General features: G+C 45.4%; 1 protein-coding gene and 1 pseudogene across 2 annotated transcripts in view; one reads left to right on the forward strand and one right to left on the reverse strand.

Annotated features, from left to right (window-relative positions):
- Positions 1 to 20,105, reverse strand: part of TTC33 (tetratricopeptide repeat domain 33) — a 578,456-nt gene that overhangs the window by 124,099 nt on the left and 434,252 nt on the right. The window lies entirely within an intron of this gene.
- Positions 200 to 319, forward strand: LOC134940732 (5S ribosomal RNA; annotated as a pseudogene).

The following is a 20,105-nucleotide window of genomic DNA, read 5'->3' on the forward strand; positions in this document are numbered from 1 at the left end:
AAAAGCTGAAAAAGCGTCTCAAATAGATGCGCCGATGTGACTTCCGCCCCGACCTTAGGCGGATAGTAATATCAATTTATATAGTGAGAGGGGGGGGGGGGGGGGGGGGAGATTATAAATTGATATTACTATCCGCCTTAGGTCGGTCACAATATTAAGTTTTATTATAAATAATATTGACACATGTATGGTAAGTGATTTTTACAGTCAAACCACACTGGACATGCCCAATCTCGCCCGATCTTGGAAGCGAAGCAGTGTCGGGCCTGATCAGTACCAGAACAGGGAGACCACCTGGGAAGATCAGGTACTGTAACCAAACTATTTGTCAAAAGAGCCTACATGAGCATGTCATTATTAATAAAAAATAATTCATCTGTAACAAATCCCAATATGCACCTTAATATACTAATATGCACCCTAATATCCCAATATGCACCTTAATATACCAATATGCACCTTAATTATCCCAATATGCACCTTATCAGTATAAATATGCACCTTAATTATCCCAATATGCACCTTATCAGTATAAACATGCACCAAGCACTTTACAGTCTATTACCAAATACATCAAGTATCTTGCAAAATGTATTCCCTATGTTTTTTGATAGCTTAATCACTTTAATATAGACCACTGTACTGTTAATAACTGCTATTAGATCGTCTTTTACAATCATTGATCCTTTTTTCTTTATTTATTTTTTCATTCCTTATGCTGAGCATCACGGAGGACGGATATAAATGTCCACAATGTTGATCTCCAATGATATGGCCGCCACATAAAGAGACTAAGAAAAAACCCACACAAAGATGGCCGCCGTTGGAGCAATCTGAACAAACAACAGAGTCCTCTAGGAACACCTGAACCAGTGGAAACCGCGGGCGCATGCGCGGTCCCGTTTCCGGAAGTGGGGCGGAAGTGACGCGACGCAGAGAAACCGGAAGTGGGGCAGAAGTCACATCGGCGCATCTATTTGAGACGCTTTTTCAGCTTTTCATGCTCCAAACTCGTTTTTCATGCATATAGTGAACTTGATATATTCATATACTACCCAATCATGTTATTCATTGATATAAACTAGTAGGTTCTAGTCTGTCATACAACACCATGTGGTAACAACAGGAAGTGATGTCATAATTGACACTAGATTAGTACTGGTATAAATAGAAGCCTGGTCCCACTCTGCCAACACCCCTTGATGAAGTCTGAATGACGAAACGCGTTGGGCAACCTGGCAGTGACTGCATACCAAGTTAAGGAATTTTTTATCATTTATTCATTTTAACTGGTATTATATATTATGTGTGTATACTTTTTATCCCATTTTTTAGAAAAAGATTTGTTGTTTTAAATTTGTACGTAAATAAACTGTATTTTATATTTTACTCATTTACCTTTAGTGTGAGTTTTTAGACACCATTGGTCGCTAAACCCCCTCCCCCCATTTGTGTATATATATATATATATATATATATATATATATATATATAGTGGTGGCCAAAATTGCGTACACTTTTTTGAAATTTGTAGTTTTCCAACTTTGAATGCTTATAAAAACTGTTTTACTTCACGCAGTGCAATGATTCATATATCAAATGAAAGGAAATTTAGAGGTCAAATATTTGCATTACAAGGGAAGTTATGCTACTTTCAGACAGACAAAGAAGCACAGATGGGTGAGATTCAAGAAGCAGATTGTAGTAACAGCTACTACCAGCCAATCGGAACTGTCGTTCTGAGGAACAATCAGCTGTCGTTTATGAGCAGGTGCAATGTCATGTTCAAAGGTGATAAAGGTCAGTTTGTCTGTTTCATTTTACAGAATAAAGTTGGTTACTGAAGTGCAATTACGGTTGGATGTTTGTGTGTATTGTTTAGTGCTATTGACGGTGTAAAAAATAAATACAACAATATCGTCCAGGCAAAGTGGTGACTGGTCACCCAGGAAGAGATCCAGGATTGTGGTGTTACGTGAAAATGGTCTTTCGTATGCAGCAATTGCGAGAGAAGTTGGTGGGAATGTGACAACATCAGGAGTACAAAAGTTTTGTTTACACTATCAGGAAACACAATCTATACAAAACAAAGAAGGAAAAGGCCGGAAAAAGTGCACAACAGCTGTCGATGATAGGAGAATAAAATTAATTTGCGTCAGGGACAGATGGATGTCATCTGTGGCCATTAGTCGTGAACGGAGTGCAATTGGTGTTTTTGTCAGTGCAAGAACGGTACGGAGAAGACTAACGGAGGTTGACCTAAAAGGTAGGCTTCCCACGAAAAAAGCCATTCCTGAATAAAAAGCAGCAGCATAAACGAATACAGTGGGCAAAAGAACACATTGGGGTATATGCAATTGCAGTCGAATTCCCGAAATTGTCGAATTTCGGGTCATTTTCGACCAAAAAAAAAAATTCGCCTATGCAATTCAGTGCTTTCCGACCAAAAAACGGACTTTCAAAATTCGACTTTTTGAAATTCGAATTTTTGCAAATTCGACTTTTCTGCAATGATACAAGTGCTGCAATTCGACCAAAGCATATTCAATTCAAGTTTGGAAATTCGACAGCAGTGCTTTTAGACAGCAAATTCGTCATTTTCAATCCGCCACACTTTGGAGGGTGAAAACAATAAAAAAAATTTTAAACATGTTTTTTTTGGTGTTTTTTTTTTTAGGAATAGCATATCTATTTATATTAGAAGGGATTAGGTACTTTTTTTTTTTTTTTTTGGAGGCACAAATATTATTTATATATTTTTTAAAATATAATTTTTATTTATTTATTTTTTTATTGCTGGAACGGGAATATCCTTAAAAAAAAATGGCGTGGGGTCCCCCCTCCAAAGCATAACCAGCCTCGGGCTCTTCGAGCTGGTCCTGGTTCTAAAAATGCGGGGGAAAAATTGACAGGGGATCCCCCGTATTTTTAAAACCAGCACCGGGCTCTGCGCCTGGTGCTGGTGCCAAAAATACGGGGGACAAAAAGAGTAGGGGTCCCCCGTATTTTTAACACCAGCATCGGGCTCCACTAGCTGGACAGATAATGCCACAGCCGGGGGTCACTTTTATGCCGTGCCCTGCGGCCGTGGCATTAAATATCCAACTAGTCACCCCTGGCCGGGGTACCCTGGGGGAGTGGGGACCCCTTCAATCAAGGGGTCCCCCCCCCAGCCACCCAAGGGCCAGGGGTGAAGCCCGAGGCTGTCCCCCCCCATCCAATGGGCTGCGGATGGGGGGGCTGATAGCCTTTTGTGATAATGAAAAGAATATTGTTTTTTTCCAGCAGTACTACAAGTCCCAGCAAGCCTCCCCCGCAAGCTGGTACTTGGAGAACCACAAGTACCAGCATGCGGGAGAAAAACGGGCCCGCTGGTACCTGTAGTACTACTGGAAAAAAAATACCCAAATAAAAACAGTACACAGACACCTTGACAGTAAAACTTTATTACACACTGCCGACACACACATACTTACCTATGTTCACACGCCGACATCGGTCCTCTTCTCCAAGTAGAATCCATGGATACCTGAAAAGAAAAGTTCAATATACTCACCTCAGCCATGGTCCAGAGATAAATCCACGTACTTGGCAAAATAACAAATCGCAAATACCCGACCACCGGACTGAAAGGGGTCCCATGCTGACACATGAGACCCCTTTCCACGAATGAGACCTGTCAGTGACAGCTGTCACACAAAGGTCTCTAAAGCCAATCAGGAAGCGCAACTTCGTTGCGCTCACCTGATTGGCTGTGCGCTGTCTGAACTCAGACAGCGCATCGCACTGCCCCGTCCATTTTATTCAATGGTGGGAACTTAGCGGCTAGCGGTGAGGTCACCCGCCGGTCAGCGGCTGACCGCTTGTAACCCCACCGCTAGCCGCTAAATTCCCACCATTGAAACTAATGGAGCGGCTTTGCGATGCGCTGTCACAGCTCAGACAGCGCACAGCCAATCAGGTGTGCGCCACGGAAGTAGCGCTTCCTGATTGGCTGAAGGGACTTCAGTGACAGGAGTCACGTGATGTCCCGGCATTCGGGAGAAAGGGGTCTGATGTGAAAGCATGGGACCCCTTTTAGTCCGGTATGGAGCGGGTGTTCGGTTTGTTTTTTTAACAAGTACGTGGATTTATATCTGGACGTGGATGTACCTCTGGACGCTGGAAGGTGAGTATAATTTTTTCACAGGTACCCTCGGATCGTTGGAGACCGTGGCAGTCGGCGTGTCAACATAGGTAAGTATGTGTGTGTCGGTAGTGTGTAATAAAGTTTTACTATCAAGGTGTCTGTGTACTGTTTTTATTTGGGTATTTTTTTCCCCAGTAGTACTACAGGTACCAGCGGGCCCGTTTTTCTCCCACATGCTGGTACTTGTGGTTCTCCAAGTACCAGCTTGCGGGGGAGGCTTGCTGGGACTTGTAGTACTGCTGGAAAAAACAATATTCTTTTCATTATCACAAAAGGCTATCAGCCCCCCCATCCGCAGCCCATTGCATGGGGGGGACAGCCTCGGGCTTCACCCCTGGCCCTTGGGTGGCTGGGGGGGGTGGACCCCTTGATTGTAGGGGTCCCCACTCCCCCAGGGTACCCCGGCCAGGGGTGACTAGTTGGATATTTAATGCCACGGCCGCAGGGCACGGCATAAAAGTGACCCCCGGCTGTGGCATTATCTGTCCAGCTAGTGGAGCCCAATGCTGGTGTTAAAAATACGGGGGACCCCTACTCTTTTTGTCCCCCGTATTTTTGGCACCAGCACCAGGCGCAGAGCCCGGTGCTGGTTTTAAAAATACGGGGGATTCCTGCCCAATTTTTCCCCGCATTTTTAGAACCAGGACCAGCTCGAAGAGCCCGAGGCTGGTTATGCTTTGGAGGGGGGACCCCACGCCATTTTTTTCCCCGGGTTTTTCCCATTTTTCCCCGTTTTTTAAAATCGTGGCAAAATCCGCCAAATCGGCCGATTTTCGCCCGCGGTTCTGTCGAATCCGATTTTCATTGAATATGGTGAATTCCGGCAGCCACCTGCCGGAATTCACCTGTCGAATTGAGTCGAATTTAAAAACGGCGATAATTTGCCGCGATTCGCCGTGAATTGCATATACCCCATTGCATGGACAGAAGGTCAGTGGAAACAAGTGGTATGGAGTGATGAAACTATGATATCGATATTTGTTAGTGATGGGAGAAAATATGTGAGACATTGCACCGGGGAAGATGTACATACAGATTGCATTTAAGCGACAACAAAGAATCCTACAAGTGTTATGATCTGGGCATGTACTGTATGACAGCAGATGCTGTAGGCCGCCTTCATGTCATAGATGGCAACACTGAACAGCAGAAAGTACATTGACACCATCCTACAGCGAAATCTTCTACCTTCTATCAGGGATCTTTATCCAGATAACGCCCCATTTTTTTCCCCAGCAGGATTCAGCTCCCTGCCACACTGCACGGATATGCAAACAGTGGTTCACGGAGAATGACATACAGGTGCTGGGATGGTCAGGAAACAGCCCAGACCTGAACCCCATAGAACATTTATGGTACATCTGAGGTGTCCATCCAATAAAAGAGAATTCATTGAGGCTATAATTGTCTCATGGCACCACATAAAAAAGAAGGAAGAGCTCCAAACATTGGTTGGCTCAATGGCACGTCGCTGTGCTGCTGTCTTGAAAAATAAAGGATACCCAACGAAATACTGATAGGACAGTGACATCATAAGTACACAGGGATTTTCACCCTAAGTGTTGTTTTATAATAATAATAATAATAATAATTTTATTTATATAGCACTCTTTCTCCAATAGGACTCAAGGCGCTTAACAGATACATAGCATAATATAGTACAGAAAATAATGAAGTACATTTTCATAAAATACAGAAGCATGAAGATACTAAAAGGGACATTATGGAAATGCTTGAGTAAACAGAAAAGTCTTGAGTCTACTTTTGAAGGATTCTATAGTTAGGGCCTCTCGCACTGTGCGGGGAAGTGAGTTCCATAGAGTCGGAGCCGCATGACTAAAAGCTCGACCCCCAGATGAATTACGGTAGATTCTAGGTACTGCTAAAAGTCCTTCATCTACAGATCGCAGTAATGGAGTGGGGCAGTATGGGGTCAGAAGCTGTTTCAGGTACCTTGGGCCTTGGTCATGTAATGCTTTGAAACTCAGTAAGCCAATCTTGAAGATGATTCGCCATCGTACAGGCAGCCAGTGAAGGGAGTAGAGGAATGGGTGTTATGTGGCTAGAACGGGGCTGGTTGGTTAATAGCCTGGCAGCTGTGTTTTGCACCAGCTGTAAGCGCTGCAATTCTTTTGCTGGTAGACCAAGGTAGAGGGCATTACAGTAGTCTAAACGAGATGATACAAATGCATGTATGACTTTTGGCATATCATCTGAGGGAATTAAGTGCTTGATTCTGGCTATGTTCCTCAGGTGAAAGAATGAGGATTTGATTGTGGCTGATATCTGATGTTTAAGTGTCAAGCCACCATCCAGGACAACGCCAAGATTCCGCACACGATCACTGGTCTGTAATTCTGAATCCCCGAGTGTAAGTCCAGTTGGTTGGCTATGCTGCAGTCTTGTCCTTTGATGTTGCGGTCGTATCATAAGGACCTCTGTTTTATCCGGGTTCAGTCGCAGCCAACTGGCACTCATCCACTCCTGTAGTTCAGCTAGACAGCCATTTAGGGTTGCTATTGGGTTATCAGTGCCCGGAGCAAAGGACAAGTACAGTTGTGTATCATCTGCACAGCAGTGGTAGACCAGGCCATGGCGCCTGATTATTTCGCCCAATGGGAGCATGTATACTGCAAAAAGCATGGGGGATAGTATAGAACCTTGTGGGACACCACATGGCAATGGCACTGGTGGTGATGAGTATAATCCAGATGATACTCTCTGTGACCTGCCTGTGAGAAATGATTTGAACCAGCTTAGGACTGTGCCATCCAGACCACAGAAATGTATCAGTCGCTCAATCAGAAGCCCATGGTCCACGGTATCAAATGCTGCAGAGAGATCCAGAAGGATTAATATTGAACAGTCACCTCTGTCTTTTGCCATCAGAAGATCATTTAACACACACACCAGGGCTGTTTCAGTGCTATGTCTTCTCCTGAATCCTGATTGAAATGAATCATAAATATCATGGGTTGTCAGGCGGGTTTCCAGTTGATTTGCAACGACTTTCTCAATAACCTTTCCTAGGAAAGGAAGGTTTGATATCGATCTGTAGTTGGTCATGCAGTCGGGATCTAAATTAGGTTTTTTAAGAAGCGGTCTAACAATTGCTTCCTTTAGGGGTCCAGGAAAAATGCCTGTCTGCAAAGAGCATTGAACAATTTTTGTAAAGACAGGACCAATTATATCCATACAACCTATTAGAAGCTTGGTTGAGGCTGGGTCCAGATCACAGGTGGTGGGACGCAAAATCCGAGCAATTTCAGCAGTGTCCTTTACATCCAACTGGGTCAAAGCTGGTCCATGAAGGCAGGTAGCTTATATTGGCAGGCTTTGTAGTTTGGCACTCCTTTGATGGCACTGTGGAGATTCCAGCCCGGATGGTGGATATTTTATCTGCAAAGAAGTTTGCAAACTCGTTGCATCTTGCCTGGGAGAGGGTCTCATCAGTCTGCAGGCATGCTGGCTTGCAAAGCATCTCCACTGTGCGGAAAAGTTGAGCTGGCCTATTGTTTGCTGCTGTGATCTCATTTGACAGGAACTGTGCTTTCTTACGAGTGATTGTCGATTGATATTCTTCGTTATGCTTTATTAGTTTTATTTTGTCATCCACTAGGTTAGTCTTCCTCCATCGTCTTTCCAGTCTACGCCCCCTTTTCTTGAGTTCACTAACACTGTTGTCGAACCATGGAGCTCGACGTTGTGGTTTACGAGGTCTTAAACGCACAGGGGCGATAATATCAATTGCAGCCATAACATCCCAATTATAATAACGGACTAGGGAACAGGGATCTTCACAGGCACCCAGTATAGCAGAGAGATCCAGATTTGCTGCAAGAGCCTGGGGAGTCATACCCCTCTCCTTGGACGATACCTGCTCAACTCCACGGGCAGAGATCTTATTTGAGGGGTTGCAACTGAGAACCAGAGGGAGTGGTGGTCTGACCAGATGACTGGGTTTATTTTTAGGTCAGTGACTTCTAATCCAATCTGAAAGACAAGGTGGAGAGTGTGACCACTTTTATGTGTGGCAGAGGGAATGACCTGTGCGAAGCCCAGACCATTCATTGTGCACAGGAGGTCTTGGCCAAGGCGTGAGAACTCATCATCCACCCATGCATTGAAATTCCAGAGGATGAGCCATCTTTGATGTTCCAGAACCAGGCCAGCAACAGTGTCTGCAATTTCTTGTAGAAATATCTTTCCATCTCCAGGGGGCCGGTAAATGAGAAGTACTCTGAAACCTAATCCTGTCGAACTCCGGGCAGCAATGCACTCAAATGAGCGAGTAGTTTCAATAGGGTGGACCCTAAGTTTAAGTTCTTTTTTGAAGCAGATAGCCACCCCGCCACCCCTGCGGTCCAGTCTTGGGTTGTGGATGACAGAGTAGTTTGTTGGTACTGCAGCCTCCAATATAGGTGCTGCATTTTCATCTAGCCAGGTCTCTGTAATACAGGCTAGATTTGCAGATTCAATAAGGTCAGCAATTGTTGCAGTCTTGTTTCTTATAGATCTGGCATTACAAAGGACTGACCTGATTGGGCATACCAGAGGGCCTTCAGTTTTCTTTATGTTAAGTGCAGGAGCTCTGGGTATGGGGGTCACAAAGTGAGAGTTGACAGTTCTGTCCTTCCAAACACATGGCCGTCTTTTGGGTATCACGTCTATTTGATTGTTCTTTGAGTATGGGGGTGAGCAGGTGGGCAAAGGACTTAGATGGTTACCGGGGGAAATACATTTCCGGCCTGCTCGCTTCCCACGAATGTGCCTGTGTTTTCTGTTTAAAATACCAAGGGATTGGAGAATAGAAGCCTGTGATGGTGTGATAGGAACTGCAGAACGTGGTGGGCGGAGTGAAAGAATGAAGCTGGAGCAACACGTGTACATTTGGTCATCAATGACAGATTACTATAAGTTTGAGTTGCATATGATGATGAGAGAGGGAGAGAAAGCAGTGGGTTTTGGTTTTTTTTTTTGTTCTTGTTTTTTTTTTTTCTTTTTTCCTTTTTGTGTTCCCCCCCCCCCCCAATTCGGTATGTGATCCAAAATTATAATGGGATTATGAACAAAGTTATTGCTATAACCTATTGTGTATATTTGAAGCAAGTAATAAATAAAATAACTGCTGATTTAGTCAATTATCCTAGGATAGGCAGTCTTTTGGAAAGGTGTTAGAAGCCAATTCCTACTGTGTAGGTGTGAAAAGTCTCAGTGTGAGAGGCCTTTGCAGTAGATTTTTTTTGTGGGGGTAGTGATAACATGTCCTGGAAATGGATCCTGATTTTAAACAGTGAGCCTTCAGCAATTCAGAGCCTGAATATACTGATATTAGTAGATTAATGCAATAAGTCAGTTATTTGTTGCTCAGAGAACAGAGGTGGATGATGTCTAAGTGAGGGGCTGGATGTAGCCAAAGATAGGTTGTAATCCACAGTACCTTATCTGGGTAATGTCCAATGCAGAGTACAGCAGCTGCTAAACTAAAGGATTTCTCAGTGGAGATATGCAGAGGATTCAGTCCAGGATTCAATCCAGTGTGTATCTCAGCGCAGGAATGCAATCCGTTGGTTTTGATTAAATGTCCGCGTAGAGTAGTACAAGTTAAAGGCAAGTCCTTGGATATTTATGATGATTCATAGGTCAGTTGTGGTGAATTTAAGCTGTTTTATGGAGATGATCAGGAGCATACAAAAGGTGAGGCAGCCATCTTGGGCGCCAGTCAACCAAATCACTGCATAACAAGCAGTTTTCACTGCATAACTTCCCCTGTAATGCAAATATTTTATTGTGTGTATTGTGTTGAATTCAGCATTAAATTTGCTTTCATTTGATATATGAATCATTGCACTGCATGAAGTGTAACAGTTTTTATAAGCATTTGAAGTTGAAAAACACTCCAATTTCAAAAAGTGTCCGCAATTTTGGCCACCACTGTATATACACTGTAAATATATATATTATAAAAGATAACAAATATATATATATATATATATATATATATATATATATATACACACACACACACACACACACACATATATAGATATAGGGCTAGATGTAAAAGGGTGCGATTTTTTCAGGTGTCTAAAAAATCGCACCAAATCGGACGTTTGTAACTTGCGATTTTCTACTAAAAATCACAAATGTAATAGAGTGCGAATTTTAAGGTTAAAACGGAATTTGCATGTGATTATTTGCGGTTTTTAGTAAAGGAAACACACGATTTTTAGTAATAAAAACATGCGGTTTTTATGTCATGTTTTTATTACTAGGTCAGAAGCATGCACAGATCAGTGTGATCCGTGCATACTTCTTTATGGAAAAATAAGAAAGTGTTAAAATAAAAAAATTAAAAAAATGACATGCAGGTCTCCCCCCCAAAGTATAACCAGCCCTGGGCTCTTTGAGACGCTCCTGGTTGCAGAAATACAGGGAAAAAATTAACTGGGGTTTCCCCATATTTAAACAGCCAGCATCGGACTCTTGGACCGGTCCTGGTTCCAAAAATATGGAGGACAAAAGAAGTAAGGGTCCCCTGTATTTTTTAAACCAGCACCGGGCTCCACTAGCCAGGGAGGTGATGCCGCAGCCGGGAAAAACTTTTATATAGGTCCCTGCGGCCAAAGCATCACCCCCCCAACTAGTCACCGCTGGCCGGGGATCCTTGGGGGAGTGGGGACCCCTTAAATCAAGCCCCCCCCCCCCCACTCCAGGCACCCAAGGGCCAGGGATGAAGCACGGGGCTGTGTGTGTCCCCCCCCCCCTCCCTGGGCGGTGGGCTGATAGCCTTGAAAGTGTTAAAAAAATGTTGTCTTTTGGTGTGGAACTACAAGTCCCAGCAAGCCATCCCCACATGCTGGTACCTGGAGAACCACAAGTACTAGCATGCAGGGAAATAACAGGCCCACTGGTACCTGTAGTTCTACAACAAAATAAATATTACATTAAACACACAGACACCATGGCGGTCATTCCGAGTTGATCCTAGCTGTGCTAAATTTAGCACAGCTCCGATCATGAACTCAGACATGCGGGGAGACGCCCAGCACAGGGCTAGTCCGCCCCGCATGTCAGTGCAGCCGCCCCCCCGCAGAAGTGCGAAGGCATTGCTCAGCGACGATGCCTTTGCACTTCAAGAGTAGCTCCCGACCAGCGAAGCTTTAGCGTGCTGGCCGGGAGCTACTCTTCGCTCCCCGGCCCCCGCCCATCGACCACCTCTGCCTGTCGATCAGGCAGAGGCGATCGTAGCACAGCAACGGGCGGCAATGCGCCGGCGCATGCGCAGTTCTGACCCGATCGCTACGCTGCAAAAAACTGCAGCATGCGATCAGGTCAGAATGAACCCCCATGACAGTAAAACTTTAATAATACATACTTGAACACTCACACACACATACATACACACACTTACACATACTTATCTACATCCAACCACGTCCACTTGTCCCGTAGCATCCACGATCGCTGTAAATAAAAATAAAATACTCACCTACCCCTTGTGTCTAGTTCTCTTCTTTCCAGTAGGCATCCAGGGTTTAACAAAAAACAGGAAAACCCAAACCCTCAAACTAAAGGGGACCTTTACGCGAATGCCAGGACCCCCCGTGACTCCTGTCACTTTTGGCGATTTTTGGTAAGGTTTTCTGTCTAAGGGGTACATTTACTAAGCAGTGATAAGAGTGGAGAAGTGAGCCAGTCGAGAAATTTCCCCATCAACCAATCAGCAGCTCTGTATCATTTTATAGTATGCAAATTATAGATGTGACTTCAGTGCTGATTGGTTGCCATGGGCAACTTCTCTACTGGCTCACTTCTCTGCTCTTATCACTGTTTAGTAAATGTACCTCTAAGTATCAAAATCGCATTCTATTACATTTACGATTTTCACACCTCAATGCTGCTGCCCGCCTCATTTTCCTCCCCAAACGCACTACGTCCACCTCTCCTCTCTTACAAGCCCTTCACTGGCTTCCCTTCCCTTTCAGAATCCATTTCAAGCTTCTCACACTCACTTACAAAGCCCTCACCCACTCCTCTCCCATTTACATCTCTGACCTTATCTCCCTTTACACTTCCACCCGTCCTCTTCGCTCTGCTAATGCACGCCGACTCTCCTGCCAACTGAATACCTCCTCCCACACCTACTGTACCTCCAAGATTTTTCACGTGCTGCTCCCTTTCTCTGGAATTCCCTACCTCTCTCCCACCCTTGTGGCGCCATATAAATAAAGGATAATAATAATAATAATAATAATAATAATAATAATAATTAATAATAATAATAATCTGGATGCGATTTTGACACTTGCGATTTTTGGATTAAGTAAAAAGATGCGATTTTGGGCAAAATCACATCCTATTACATTTGCGAATTTCGGAAAACATGCGAATTTGTGGTAAAAATCGCACGTTTACCGAAATCGCACCCTATTACATTTAGCCTATAGTGTTTGAAATAATGTGAATTTACTACACTATCAGTTCCTTTTTGTTATTTATCTTGTACGTGATTTATTCTAGGCCCTATCTGGCAAGGATCTAACACGGTGAGCAGTGACTTGTTACATAGAGACTGTTTTATGTGTAGTAATAAGCTCTTGATGACTCCAGGATAAATGGTGTTGTGTTATATACACAAAGGGTAGTCTGACAATATGGGGTTATGTGCCCTGTAGTCATGCTTATTTCAGCTGATAGAGTACACAGATAATCAGGAGACAGAGCAACGGGCACAGCAGCAAGCTATCAGAAAATACACACAAGGCCCACAGTTATCAAAGCTGGGAAAGAGGTAAAGTACCAACCAACCAGCTCCTGTCATTCTTACAGACTGGGCCGTCTTATCAGCACTGTAGGTGGGTTGATCTCTAAAGCATACAGGTGGTTCTTTTATTCAGAGCTGGCCTAACCAATATGATGCCCTAGGCAAGTTTTTGGCTGGTGACCCCTAGCACCACTGCTAGTTCCGCCTCTGACCCTGCGCCCCTTTCCCAGCACCATCACCCCTCACCCATAGCAGTCCTCATTTTGGTGCTTCTACCCCTATATTTTAAATAGGAACAGTGCGCACATTCGGCGCACATCCCAAAAACGGGCGTGTTCTTGCTGAGAAGGGGCACAGCCACACAATAGTATCCTCAATTTAAATTAGGCCACACAGTAGTGCAAATTAATTCACATTTTATCATGCGATAGTGTCCCTTATTCACGTTACACCACACAGTAGTACCACTTTACCTTATGGACGTACAGTAAGTGTATCTGGGTATACGCACACCTGGTGCATATGCTACTGGCACAGAGCTGGACGTCATCTAGAGTGGCCTCCAACCCAGCATAAGGCTGTTTTTTCGCATCACCCCTTAGTATGTTTCAAAATATCACAAATTGCTCAACGGCACTATCAAGGTGCTATCAGGGTATTTCCGAATTGCTCTGGGATCTCCAAGGCTCTCAGTCAACAAACCTGACAATAAAGTCGCACAGTGCTGCTCCGCACATGTTATACACCTATTTACACACAGAATGTAAATAGCTTCAGAACAGGCTTAATATTCACAGTGCAAGAACCTGATAACAATTCTATAGTGCTGGTGGACAGCTGTCAGGAACAAAGGAATGCCCTTTAGCATACTGTGTCATTGATCTGCAAATATAAGGTGTAGCTTGGACCATTAAAGTTTAGCAAAACTAAAGCAAACATAACCCTAAGATAAATGAGTTCATGTGGGACAGGAGTGTGCTCTGCTAGTAAAGACAGTAGGGCAAAGACACAGACATATTTAAAGAAGAATAACTTAATGGAAGGTGTAGAATGCTCATAGTGAGACAAATCTTATAGGCTCTACACACTGGGCGATATTACTGAAAGATATGAACAATCTCGTTCTACCGTTCATATCTTTCAGTGTGGAGGCAGCAACGATGAACGATGCGCGGACCCGCGCTCGTTCATCATTGGTGCGCCGTCGCTTGTGCATGTAGGCCAATATGGACGATCTCATCCATATTTGCATGACTGCCATGGAGCCGGGTGACGGGGGGAGTGAAGAAACTTCACTACCCCGTCACCTCCCCCCGCCGCCGGGACGCCCGCCTGCCGTATCGGCGGTCGGGCAGCTCGGTGGCGGGTTGTGCAGTGTGTAGGGCCCTTTAGCTGATGGAGAGAATACAAATAAGCGGAGGAGAGACTGAGGGGTACTTCCACATATACAGTATGCCAGTCCACTGAGTCAATCCTTTATAGAAGAGGGGGACCTTAGCATACGTCCGTTTTTTGGGACTGTCCCACCTGCGGCCCGTAGTGTCCCACGGTGGGGGAAGGGGGCAGTTGGGAGGCTTCTGTCAGTCACAGCAGTGAATAGATGCTGTGCGCATGAGCACAGCATCTATTCACTAGAGATGGAAGGGCAGGGGGCATGGCCAGCAGCTCACAGAGCGCTGGCCATGCCCCCACAGTGATGAAAAATGGGGGCGTGGCACTCCTGTGAATCCATGCCCCTTTTCTATAGCCATACCCCCTTTTCGGGTGGGCGTGGCTTCGCCACGCCATAGTGTCCCTCTTCCTCTTCACTCAATGTTGGAAGGAGTGCCTTAGACTGCATACCCTAATTATAAATATGGGGTAAATTTACTAAGGTGGGAGTTTTTATTAGAACTAGTGATGTTGCCCATAGCAACCAATCAGATTCTATCTATTATTTTGTAGAAGCAGCTAGATAAATGTTAAGTAGAATCTGATTGGTTGCTATGAGCAACATCAGTAGTTCTAAAAAAAACCCTCCCACCTTTAGTAAATTTACCCCATAGTGAGAGGTGGCATCATGCTAAGACTTGCAGTTCCACACAGAGAAAAATAAGATTTTAAACCTACCGGTAAATCTTTTTCTCCTAGTCCGTAGAGGATGCTGGGGACCCCGTAAGGACCACGGGGAATAGACGGGCTCCGCAGGAGACATGGGCACTAAAAAGAACTTTAGGTATGGGTGTGCACTGGCTCCTCCCTCTATGCCCCTCCTCCAGACCTCAGTTAGAGAAACTGTGCCCAGAGGAGACGGACAGTACGAGGAAAGGATTTTTGTTAATCTAAGGGTAAGATTCATACCAGCCCACACCATCCACACCGTATAACATGGAATATACGAACCAGTTAACAGCATGAAACAAAACAGCATCAGCCCGAGACTTATCAAAACTGTAACATAACCCTTATGTAAGCAAACTATATACAAGTCTTGCAGAATTTAGTCCGCACTGGGACGGGCGCCCAGCATCCTCTACGGACTACGAGAAAAAGATTTACGGTAGGTTTAAAATCTTATTTTCTCTTACTTCCTAGAGGATGCTGGGGACTCCGTAAGGACCATGGGGATTATACCAAAGCTCCAAAACGGGCGGGAGAGTGCGGATGACTCTGCAGCACCGAATGAGCCAGGGTATCAAACTTGTAGAACTTTGCAAAAGTGTTTGAACCCGACCAAGTCGCTGCCCGGCAAAGCTGTAACGCCGAGACGCCTCTGGCAGCCGCCCAAGAAGAGCCCACCTTCCTAGTGGAATGGGCTTTTACCGAATTCGGTAACGGCAATCCAGCCGTTGAATAGGCCTGCTGAATCGTGTTACAGATCCAGCGAGCAATAGTCTGTTTAGATGCAGGAGCGCCAACCTTGTTGGCTGCATATAGGATAAACAGGGCCTCTGTTTTCCTAACCCGAGCCGTTCTGGCCACATAAATTTTCAATGCCCTGACCACATCCAGGGACTCGGAATCCTCCTTCGTTGAGCATCTCCTGCAGATCCGGATACCAGGCCCTTCGAGGCCAATCTGGAACAATGAGAATTATCTGAATTCCTCTTCGCCTTATGATTCTCAGTATCTTTGAGATGAGAGGAAGAGGGGGGAACACATAGACCGACTGAAACATCCAAGGTGTCACCAGTGCGTCCACTGCAAACGCCTGAGGGTCCCTTGACCTGGCGCAATATCTCTGAAGTTTTTTGTTGAGGCGTGAAGCCATCATGTCTATTTGAGGCAGTCCCCCCTGACTTACAATCTCTGTGTCGACTTCTTGATGAAGTCCCCACTCTCCTTGATGCAGATCGTGTCTGCTTAGGAAGTCTGCTTCCCAGTTGTCCACTCCCGGAATGAAGACTGCTGTCAGAGCGCTTACATGACTCTCCGCCCATCGAAGAATCCTTGAGACTTCTGCCATTGCCACTCTGCTCCTCGTGCCGCCATGGCGGTTTACATGAGCCACTGCTGTGATGTTGTCTGACTGAATTAGAACCGGTAGACCTTGAAGTAAGGTCTCCGCCTGACGAAGGCCGTTGTATATGGCCCTTAATTCCAGAACGTTGATGTGTAGACAAGCTTCCTGGCTTGACCACAGACCCTGGAAGCTTCTTCCCTGTGTGCCTGCTCCCCATCCTCGGAGGCTCGCGTCCGTGGTCATCAAAACCCAGTCCTGGATGCCGAACCTGCGACCCTCTAGAAGGTGAGAACTCTGCAGCCACCACAGGAGAGACACCCTGGCCCTGGGGGACAGTCCAGAATCATGCCTAAGAAAGGCAATCGGGTCATTGGAACTAACTGTGACTTTGGTAGATTTAGAATCCAACCGTGTTGTTGTAACACCCTCAGGGAGATACAATGTCTATTGCCCAGGGGTCCACCTGAGAATGAACCCAGACCTGGCTGAAAAGACGAAGACGTGCCCCCACAGGAGCGGACTCCACCCGCGGAGCGCCAGCGTCATGCGGTGGATTTAGTAGACGCCGGGGAGGACTTTTGTTCCTGGGAACTGGCTGTAGCTGGCAGCTTTTTCCCCTTGCCCTTACCTCTGGCAAGAAAGGAAGATCCCCGAGCTCTCTTGGATTTATGCGGCCGAAAGGACTGCATCTGATAATGTGGCGCTTTCTTCGGCTGTGAGGAAACATAAGGTAAAAAAGTTGACTTACCAGCAGTAGCTGTGGAGACTAGGTCCGCGAGACCTTCCCCAAACAACTCCTCACCCTTGTAAGGTAAAACCTCCATATGCCGTTTCGAGTCGGCATCACCCGTCCACTGTCAGGTCCACAGTGCTCGCCTTGCAGAAATCGCCATAGCGTTCGCTCTGGACCCCAGTATGCCTATATCCCTCTGAGCCTCTCTCATATAAAGGACCGCATCCTTAATATGGCCCAGGGTCAATAAAATAGTTTCCTTATCCATCGTATCCATATCAGCAGATAAGGTATCGGTCCACGCTAGTACAGCGCTACAAACCCAAGCCGACGCTATTGCCGGTCTGAGTAATGTACCGGTATGTGTGTAAATTGACTTCAAGGTAGTTTCCTGTTTGCGGTCAGCAGGATTCCTGAGGGCAGCGGTATCCTGAGACGGCAGCGCCACCTTTTTGGAAAGGCTCGTCAACGCCTTGTCCACCCGTGGGGAGGATTCCCACCGTATCCTGTCCTTGATCGGGAAAGGATACGCCATAAGAATCCTTTTGGGAATCTGCAGTTTCTTATCTGGAGTTTCCCAAGCACTTTCAAATAACTCATTTAATTCAAAGGAAGGTGGAAAAGTAACCTCAGGCTTCTTTTCTTTAAACATGTGGATTTTAGGATTAGGCACAGCGGGGTCATCTATAATATGCAGCACATCCTTTATAGCAATAATCATATAATGAATACTCTTTGCCAACTTTGGCTGCAACCACGCATCATCATAATTGACACTAGAGTCAGAATCTGTGTCGGTATCTGTGTCAACTATCTGAGAAAGTGGGCGCTTTTGAGACCCCGAAGGCCCCTGTGACATAGGGAAAGGCAGGGTCTGAGCCACCGTACCGTCTCTGGACTCTGCTTTGTCCAAACGTTTGTGCAATAAATTCACATTTGCATTTAAAATATTAAACATATCCATCCAGTCATGTGTCGGCGTTGCCGACGGTGACACCACACTCATGCGCTCCATCTCATCCCTAGGAGAGCCTTCCGCTTCAGACATGCCGACACGCACGTACTGACACACCACACACTCAGGGAAAGCTCTATCTGGAGACAGTTTCCCCACAAGGCCCTTTGGAGAGACAGAGAGAGAGTATACCAGCACACACCCAGTGCCAATAACCCTTGAAAATAAAAAATTTGCCCAGCTATAGCGCTTTTTATATATATTCACTGCGCCAAATTATGTGCCCCCCCCTTCTTTAAAACCCTCTGTCACCGGTGATCCGCAGGATTAGAGTCCGGGGAGCCAGCTTCTCAGTGTGTGCTGTGGATAAAATGGTGCTGGTGAGTGCTGAGGAAGAAGCCCCGCCCCCTCAGTGGCGGGCTTCGGTTCCGCTTTTTTAAAACAAACTGGCGGGGATACTCTGAAATACCACTAAATAGTGTAAATCTAATCATAGCCAGTCCTAGAGGTATACATTGCTGCCCAGGGTGCCCCCCGCGCCCTGCACCCCACAGTGTGCGCTCTGTGTGTGTTCTGTGTGGGAGCAATGACGCGCAGCGTTACCGCTGCGCGCTACCTCATTGAAGATCTGAAGTCTTCTGCCGCCTCTGAAGTCTTCTATCTTCTTATACTCACCCGGCTTCTATCTTCCGGCTCTGCGAGGAGGACGGCGGCGCGGCTCCGGGACGAACCGCTAGGGGAGACCTGCGTTCTGACTCCCTCTGGAGCTAATGGTGTCCAGTAGCCTAAGAAGCAGAGCCTATCATTTAAGTAGGTCTGCTTCTCTCTCCTCAGTCCCACGATGCAGGGAGCCTGTTGCCAGCAGGTCTCCCTGAAAATAAAAAACCTAACAAAATACTTTCTTTTAGGAAAGTGATAGGCGCAAAACACATGCAAATAAGTCCTTACATCTGATATAGATGAAATGTAAAATTGGTAAAACCAGTAGAAACCTGAAAGTTCGTCTAGCTGAGCACACTTATAACATTAAAAAAGGACTTGAAACCCATTCAGTATCAGCCCACTTCAAGAAAGTCCATAACTCTAACCCAGGGGCCATTAAGTCTGTCTGGGGATTACAAGCCATCTTGCCATCTTGGAAAAACAAAGATGATGATGTGAGATTGGCGAGGGCAGAAATGAAGTGGATTCATACTTTGAAAACACTGACCCCAGGAGGACTTAATGGCGAGTTTGAATTTAAGTGGTTTCTATAATGTTTCTATAATCCTTTACTGCTATAAAATATGGAGTTACTTGCTGCTATTGATTTCGTCTGGAATTTTATTCTTTTTATTCCTCTTTTTATTCCTCTTGTATTTTATGAATTTGAATAGTTTTTTATTGTTTCTATCTTTTATTTTTATGATGGACTATATATGGACGTTTTGGTTTATGCTTTGACATGATTGGAGGACAAGAAATCAGATTATCTGACTGATAACATTAAGATCCGCCTAATTCCCGGAGATGGAACGCATGAACTACTTCCTGTCTTCTCCGCTGGAACGCACACGCACTCCGCTTCCGGGAGTGACGACTTCCGGTCGCGGCTGGAAGCGCCGCGTTTGGCGGGAAAAAAGACATTTGTGTGGCCAATTATACAGGATGTCTAGGGGCATAAATATGCCTCTCTAAGAGATCACCACTATGCTTCTGATGAAGGACCACAGTGTCCGAAACGCGTCAATCTAGTGGTACCAGGTGTGGAGAGGTGGAGCTGTCTTCCTTGGATGACCTTTTTTCCTTCCGATACGCTGTAGAAGTCCGGACTCTCCAGTGTCCCTTTTGGGAGGGTAATTCGTTTTCCACCACCCTTTGATACCCACCTTTGCTTGTGGATATATGCCTTGTATTCTTTTAAATATTATGAGTGTTCTGTGAAATAAATTTGTTGTCCCGTTTTTTCCAAATTGGTCTGCCCTATGATTTGTCTTTTGTTTTGAGATAAGAGACTACACTTTGGAGGACGTTACAGAG

The sequence above is a fragment of the Pseudophryne corroboree genome, chromosome 1 (assembly GCF_028390025.1).
Source record: "Pseudophryne corroboree isolate aPseCor3 chromosome 1, aPseCor3.hap2, whole genome shotgun sequence".
NCBI lineage: Eukaryota > Metazoa > Chordata > Amphibia > Anura > Myobatrachidae > Pseudophryne > Pseudophryne corroboree.